The 8475-nt window shown below is 43.5% G+C and overlaps 1 protein-coding gene across 5 annotated transcripts in view; it reads right to left on the bottom strand.

The window, feature by feature from the left end:
- The window catches only part of Prlr (prolactin receptor), a 167481-nt gene extending 159249 nt beyond the window's left edge, over positions 1-8232 (bottom strand). For 2 of the 5 annotated variants that reach the window (XM_075975897.1, XM_075975896.1), the window contains exon 1: positions 7951-8225. The gene's annotated coding sequence lies outside the window, so the exon portion shown is untranslated. Of the gene's footprint in view, positions 1-7950 lie in introns of all 5 variants that reach the window. The other 3 variants (XM_075975894.1, XM_075975895.1, XM_075975892.1) reach the window with 3 other exon arrangements.
- Positions 8233-8475: the final 243 nt, after the last annotated feature.

An 8475-nucleotide genomic window follows, 5' to 3' on the forward strand; every position in this document is an offset into this window, starting at 1 on the left:
TCAAAGAGCAGACAGACAGCCTACAGAATGAGAAAGAAACTTTGCCAGAAGGCTAACAGCTATAATTTAAACACAACTGCAAAATAAACATCACACACATACACAAAATAAACAAACAAAAGCAGCCCCCAAGAACAACTTGTCAGTCAACAAATAGGCTAAGAAACGAGCATATCATTCTTAAAAGAATAAACCCAAATGGCTAATACGCATATTCAAAACATGTTTGATATCTTTAACCATTAGGAAAATGCAGAATAAAATTACTTTGAGTTGGGCATGGTTGGACATGCCTTTAGTTCCAGCACTCAGGAAGTGGGGGCAAGCAGATTTCTGTGAGTTCTAGGCCAGCGAGGACTGCATAGTCAGACCCCGTCTCAAGCAAACAAAACCACCTGGTGATACCGCCTCAGCTCCTATCTTATGTCATATGCTGACTGTCAGGAAATTTGACGACAGATACTGTTGAGGGCACTTGGGTGGGTATACTAATTGGTTTGGAGATTTCTCAGAAAATTAAAAATATAATTACCATGTCACCCAGCTAGACTATGCCTGGGTATGTACCCAAAGGCATCCACAGAGAGAGTTGCGGATCCCTATTTTTTTTTTTGGCCCTACTCACAAAATCAGGGAATTAGAATCAGCCTAGATACGCGTTAGTGGATAGATGGATAAGGAAAATGTGGTTCAGATAAACTGTGAAATTTTATTCAGCTGAAAAGAAAAGGAAAAGCATAAAATTTGTGAGAAAATGGTTGGATATGGAAAATAATATATTAAACAAGATGAATCAAACTCAAAAAGAAAAGAAGAGGGAAAAAAACCCATATTCTCACTCACATGCGGCTCCTACTTTGTAATGTATTCCTTTATCTACCTATCTTAGGTTTTATAAATAGGTATAAATATGGGTAAAGCCTAAGAGACTAGAAGGAAGACTAAGAGATGATAAAAACTGGTGCTCAGGAGGCGTTGGGGGAAGGGCAACAGGACACATAGGACATGAAAGTAGAACAAAGATTGGGGTAAGGTTGCACGGAGAGGAAGGGTAGGGGATCAGTGGAGGAGAAGACTATACTAAAACATAGTTTGTTTGAAAATACCATAACCACATCTAATATATGACATGATCATTTAAAAAACAAAATAAAAATTGGGGCTGAGGAAATGGCTCAGCTGATCACTTGCTGCTCTTGCAGAGGACACAGGTTCAATTCCTAGCATTCATGTGGTGGTTCATAAGCATCCAGAACTCTAGTTTCAGGCGACCCTATGCCCTTTCCCAATCTCTTTGGGCACCAACAGGCATGTACTACATGCACAAACATTCAAACAAAATACTCATAGACATAAAAGGAAATAAGTCAATCTATAAAAATGTCAGAATAAATGAAAGAAATCACTGAAAGACACAACTGTAAAAACATGGACATTCTCTCTCATTCTCTCTGTTGTATAATAAGTCATCATTATCCTCTCAAGGAGCAACAGGAGAGATCAGAAAGGATGTCAGTCACCAGAGTCAGCAAGAATACAGCCAGAGCCCTCGCTTCCCACAGCAAGGGTTTTGAATTATATGTGGGTATGACCAAGTGTCACTTGAGTAATGACCCACGTCTCATGGGACTGCTGTCAGGCTGCCTTCTGGCAGCTAATACCCACAGTGTCCCGCTTCTGCCAGCTAAAGGAGGTTTGTAATCCTTACTCACCCATGCGGAATGCAAATTCATTCATGTAAGAAATGATACCGCTAGAAACAAAGACCTCTGTCACTAACAGGAGGCTGAGCAGACTCACTTTGGGACCTAAAACAACACGGAGAATTTCGTAGCTCAGGACTTTAATCTCTGTCACCTCTGTCCCAGCCAGCATCCTGCTCAGGTCAAGTCATTAACATCCATTTCCCAATTTGTACGGATGGAGGTGTGAGAGAATTACCTATGGCTATGGAATAGCCACTGTGGACTACCATACCAGTAGGCATGGTAATAAAGCCCCTTGAAGTAACTGCAAATCCTGGTGATTAAAGACAGCCTTGACCTACCAATTGCCCACATATGCTAGGCCTGACTCTGGGTCAAAGCACACATAGAACGGAAAGGGTCAGTCAAAAGGAAGTTTGAGAGGCATCATCCAAGAAGATAGGATCATAGTGGGCAGTTATTTGGAAGTCTATCTATAAACACATGTGTAGATAAAATTTCTACAAAGCAAAGACCACATTCCTCGTTTGTCTGTTTCATGCCATTTAGAAGAGTTTCCTTTATTTTTTTTTTATGATGATGATATTCAAATTCTGGCCTCACATTAGAACACTCTGGGGAATTCAAACAAAAACAAGATAAACCAACACTGGTTGTTGAAAGCTAGATTCCAATCTTGGGTTGACTAGATAGAGGCTGTAGATAAAGGACTGAGACATTAGTAGTTCTTCCACTTCCTAGGCAATTCTGAGATCACACTCTGTTCCAAGAGTCATTGCATTAAGCCTGCTGCTCTTTACCACATCAGCAAACACCCCCTAATGCTTCCATTGTCACCAATCTCCACGTGTTCCCTTCGGTGATGGCCTCTCTCTTCTCCTTTTGTGTAGACTCATCCTCAGTGTTTAACTTTCACCAGGCCGTAGCAATGAACTTTAGAATTAATATGTATCCTGACTCCAGAATCCCCAAAGTCTAATTGCTTTTATCATTTACGTGACACCCCGGGAATGTTCTCTTAGGTTGCTACTGGACAATTAGGCTCATGTACCTTTTCCTTATTAGAGAATTAATCCATCCTTCCAGATCCTTGCTTGATTGAAGTTGGGCATAGACTTCTTGGATGAAAAGATGATTATATATACATATGTGTATAATCATATGTAAATATATAAAATTATATAAAATATATAATCATAAATAAACATATAATCATATACATAAACACACATATACATATATATGTACACACACATACACACTCAGCATTTTCTGTGCCATTATCTTATCAACTGTAAACTTGTGCAGTATTACTGGAAGAAATAAGTGAGCCTAATGGACAATCAGGCAGAAGAGACAAACTGAGTCTCTGCATGCATCATCTCCAAAGTCAGAGGCCTCCCTCCTTCTAGATTCTGACTGCTCTTCCCTTTTCAGTAAACAAGACTGCAAGAACATATTGTATCTTTGTTTCGATGACATACCTAAGTGCAATTTTAGCCAGTGAAGAAAGACACCAAAGGTGGCCTTTTGTGACACTCCTGAAGCAGTCCTTCTGGAGACTGAAGTTGCTTCTTGTTCAAGCTGTTCTCATCAAGAGGACGGTAAGGAAAACTCACTTATCTCCATGGGAGATGACTTAAGGAGTTTTGCACACGTATGTGAAATCCTAGCTCTTTTCTCCTTGGCTTTCTGAAGTGCTAAGAGATACAAATGTATTATCTTAGGAAGCAATGTAAAGGTAACATTTTTAGAATGTGCCTTTGGTCACTGGGTTTTGTGGAAAAGCTTCTTGAGATTTCCCTACATGAGGGACTGTAACCTGGTGACAAATGTAACCACAGAGTTAATTTCATTAAGTCCCATACCAACAGGGTGGGATTGGCTTTAACTGCATCATGTGCATAAAATCAGCATGAGAGGTAGGGAGAGGGTCTTTTCAACTCTCTAATTCATCAAATAACTGAATTCGTGGTAGAACTGAGAAGAGTATTAGCCAAACAATGAGAAAAAAATAGATGTACAGGAGGAAGGGGGGAGGGGAGGAAATTCCTATTATATCTTTGTCAAGTTATCAGTCTTAAGTAGTGCTATTCTATGCAAATTTAATGTAAGCCATTAGGTAATGTCATCTAAACTTGCTATTAAGGCACATTAAAACAAATTAAAGTTAGTAGGTAAAACTGATCCATTTTCACCTAAACCGGTTCATCTAAAATGTTACCATTTTGATATACAAACTAAAGCTAGAAGCAAATTTGCTTTTTGTTTATGCGGTGCCAGGTGTTTAAAATATAGGGTGTTTTACAAATTGAGCAGTTTTCTCTATGGGTTATTCTCACTTCAAGTGCTCTAGAACCGGACATGACTTTATAATCTCTGTATTTTCTTCATAAAATTTATCAATATCTGGAATGGTCTTTAAAATAGATTTATTTTTAATATTTGTGTTTAATGATCACATATGCATATGTGTATGTAATGCCACCGTATTTATGTAGAGGTCAGAGAGCAACTTTTGGGAGTTGGCTCTTTCCTCTACATTTCATGGGTTCCATTGATACAACTCAGGTCTCCAGGCTTTCATGACAAGTGTTTTTATCCTTGAGGCCATCTTCCCAGACTTGAATGACTTCTATGTGTTTCTTCATCTCCCTGCTAACTACCATTTTTCCTTCCATGGAAGCTCCACAGAAGCTAGTTAGATTTCTGCTTTTTTCTCCATTGTGCAAGCAACTACTCAACACACAGCGGAGCGCAGGTGAATAAATGAATGGATGAATCCTGAACACAGGAAGCAAATACAAAGAGGGTCTTGACATAAAACCTAGTAGGAAATGAAAACCCCAGAGTTCTTTGAACTTGAAACGACTGCCTGGGATGTGAGTGACAGAGAACCAGCCCCAGCTCCACCTGCCGACACTGACTATCAATTTTCTGAAATGTGCCAGCTGAGCGTGGTAAGAGTCAGGAGGACTACTCTCCACAAGTGGTTTGTTGTCGCTACAAGTTAATATGTGCCACAAGTTCTGTTCCCCTCACTTAGAGTCATCTGCCACATGTGGTCAGCCCTGCCCTTGAGAACGATCCAAGTCCAGTTGACATGGTGCAATGTTCTGATATCGGGAAGGCTGGCAGCACTGGGTAATGGAAAAAGAATGGATGACCAAGTCAGACAGACCTAGGCTTCTACTCCAAGCTGTGTGGGCTGGACAAACTGGGTACACACTTCTACCCCTCATTTTCCTTACCCGTAAAACTTTACATGATAATTCATACCCTCAAAATTTCATTGAGAATTAGTTGAAGTATGCGGAAGTATTCACCACCCTGCCCTCTAAAGGCTCAGTGAATGGTATCAATGTCACCATCTTTGCACCCAAGTACTCCAAAGAACACGCTGATTATCGACCTTTCCTACTTTGTGAGTATGTGATTTCCTTCTCCTTAAGGTTTGATTTTTTTTCTACTTGAACCCGAGAGGTCAAGTGGGGGAGCTTCTAAGTTGATTTGAAATCTTAACTTGTACCAAGCAATGAAAGATAGCAATGGAGCCAGGCTGTGGTGGCGCACGCCTTTAATCCCAGCACTCAGGAGGCAGAGGCAGGTGGATCCCTGTGAGTGCAAGGCCAACCAGGTTTACAAAAGCTAGTTCCAGGACAGGCTTCAAAGCTATGGAGAAGCCCTGTGTCAAAAAACCAAAAAGAAAAAAAAAAAGAGATAGCAATGGAGACATCTATCTCTATGGAGACAACTTTAGTGTATTTCAAGATAGATGTGGGGACTTTTCTGGTTTCATATTCAACTGCTTGTAGTTATAGGCACAGATAACTATTTTGTATGCAAAGTTATAGGCCAGAAAGGAACTGAGAGAAAGTCTGAGAATCCATGCCAATCTGCAAGTAGTTTATTTGTTGCCAATACACAGAGTTCTGCTTGACATAGCACAGTTGAGACAATAAACTTGACCCTGGATTTTGAACTCCTCTCTCATCTTAGAGACTAATGAGCTGGTTTCTCCCTTTCTTCTGGCAACACAAGCCTCACAGGAGAGACAGCTGCTCTAAGATGCACAGACTAGTGGGCACTTCCAATGTCACAGTAAAATAGAGGAGAAGAGCTGATGGCTGAGCAGAGGTCAGGCATGATATAAATAGTATTTCCATTTCCTCAACAACCACACAAGAAATGCAGAAATATTCCCCATCTTGCATCAGGAAAAGTGAGACTCAGAGAAATCCAGAGCCTTGCTGAAGAGTAACTATAGTGTGATGAAGTGCAGGCTCCCACGGAAGCTCCCGGGCTCCAATGCCACGTGCTTTCTGCTCTACAGCCTCTGTGCTCTTGGCATTGCCATTTCTACAAGATGTCAAGACCATCTACCTTTTAAAGACAAAGTACATATGCCCAAAGGAATACTATCACTTAGCCACACTGTGTTTGGGGGAGCAGAGCAAGCTTTGTCTCCAAGCACAGCCTTGGCCCCGCTCTCTGACAGTCAACCAGTTGGCCTGAAGGACATTGGTTCCTGCGGACACTGACCCTCTGCAGGCCACTTTCCAGGGCTATTTGTGGACAGAAACCTCTAGGGCAGTGGTTCTCAATGTGCGGTCGAATGACTCTTCCACAGGGGTTGACATGACAATTCATAGGAGTAGCAAGATTACAGTTATAAAGTAGTAATGAAAAGAATTCTCGTGCTTGGAGGATCACCACAACACCAGGAACTGTATTAAAGGGTTGTAGGGTCAGGAAGGGTGAGAAGCACTGCTCTAGGGTAAGACATTAAGAGTCCAGAGGAGGGGTCCCCTGGAAGATCATAGACTGAAGAAGCCATTGAGAACACACACACTGTCTGAGCACCCTAGCAAAAAGGACTGTCTCTCCCAGCAGTGCCTCAGACTCTGCCAACACAACCACTTATTCCCATAACCAGCGCAGCCACCAGCAAAAGCTTGTCTGGATGGGTCCTGATGCAGCATCCTTAAAGACAAGGAGTTTTCAGGCATGGCCAACAAGGAGTGTTTGGGCAAAATTCTTCGCCTGTTTCTTAAAAAGAGTATCCATCCTGGGGAAATGACTCAATCAATTCTCAAAAGGACCCTTACTCTGAAAAAGCCACGGGGGTAAAATGTCTGAAATTTTCCTGTTTCCTGCACTGTTCAGCTCCTTACATAAAGCATGAGCAACTTCCCTAAATTCTGTAGAGTAAACTGAGGCCAGGAAAAGGTAAACACCCAAGGTTGTAGTCTAACAGAGGCAGAGAGGGGATTGGTCAAGACACTCAGGTGGGAAATCTTTTCCAGCCAATTCCATGAATGAAAATTAAAGGATGCTCCCACCCTCGTGAGATTAATAGCAGGCTGCAAGCATTTTCAGTTTCAATCACAGAAAACCCCAAGTCCTTGGTTATTAGGGAAACATGCGTTGCTTCCCTACCACACAGGTAGAGGTCACTAACAGGATATTTTTCTACTCAAAAAGCCACAACTACAGCCCTGGCTTTCCCCTACCTCAGCAGTCCGGATCTGGGTTCCTGGAGTCGAGCCCCCTTCTTTTCTCCCGGGGTGCCAGCACTCTGCTTCAGCAGTGTGTCCTTGCTTCTACCTCCCGGGCTTGAATTCCTAGCTCCCGGCCAGGAGGTTAAGACTGGGAGACGTGTCCCTGCCACTACTTAGCAGCCTTTGGGGGTGGTGTGTACGCTGGCGCGGGGGCGGGGGCGGGGGCGGGGAAGGAGTCGGGGGCGCAGGTAACTCAGTGTCGCTACCCGGCACCCATTTGTGTTGCCTAAAGGAGACAGCCCAAGTTAGCTGCCATCGCGTCCCGTGTCTGATCCCTTTCCACCTCCCTGCTTTCTCCCTAGCTTTTCATTTTGACACAAACCACCTGCAACCCCAGTAACCCACACTCACGCCGCATCCGTTTTCAAAGGCTCACTTGAAAATAAATTTAAAATATGCCCAGCGCAGTTGTAAAGGCTAGGGTGCGTGGTCAAGTACCTTGGCATATACTTAGCTTTTCTAAAGAGGGACATCAAGATTTGACTTTAAGCATGGTCACAGCACGGGATGGGTTTTCCTCAAGACCGCGGGCTCTGGGTGCTGCATGACATTTTCCCAAGCTATCGGCGGCGCCTGCAGCCAACTGCTCCTCTCCCACAGGCAGCCTCGAACCCGCGATCCTAGAGAGCGCCCGCCCGCGCCACCCCTGGCCGCGCGCAGCCGTGTCTAACCTAGGTACTCACTTTTGCTGGGGAGAAAAGTCTGCCATACCAGGCGGTGCGCACTTCCTGCAATGGACGTGAGCTTTATTGCTGCAGGTGAAGCAGTTTCCTGAGCCCTGGGTAAAAATCCAGAAGGCAGGAGAAGAGCGAGTAAGACTGAACAGGAAGGCGGGGAAAGCCCAGCCCAGAAAACCCGGCGTCTGGGGATTTTAGCCTCTGCTCCCGCAGTCGCCAGCCGCGTGTCTCTGCGAAGAAGCTCAACTCGGTGCACTTGTTCACTCTTTCTTCACTAGAGGAGGAGTCAGTGTTGCAACATGCATGTTCCTTGCTGGAGGCAAAACAGAGATTTTCTCCAGCATGCAAAAGGTCCAGCGCCTGCCAATTCTACAAGGCGACGGAGGTAGTTGGGGGAGTCGGAATGCAGAGAAGTGGACAAGAAATTTTCTGATTTCCCCCGGATCCGTTTTGCATGATCAAGGGTCGTCTTCTACTAAGACTTGACAAAACAATAATAAAAATGCCCTTTAAGTCGAGTGACCTCAGAGA

The sequence above is a fragment of the Microtus pennsylvanicus genome, chromosome 6, assembly GCF_037038515.1.
Source record: "Microtus pennsylvanicus isolate mMicPen1 chromosome 6, mMicPen1.hap1, whole genome shotgun sequence".
NCBI classification, from domain to species: domain Eukaryota; kingdom Metazoa; phylum Chordata; class Mammalia; order Rodentia; family Cricetidae; genus Microtus; species Microtus pennsylvanicus.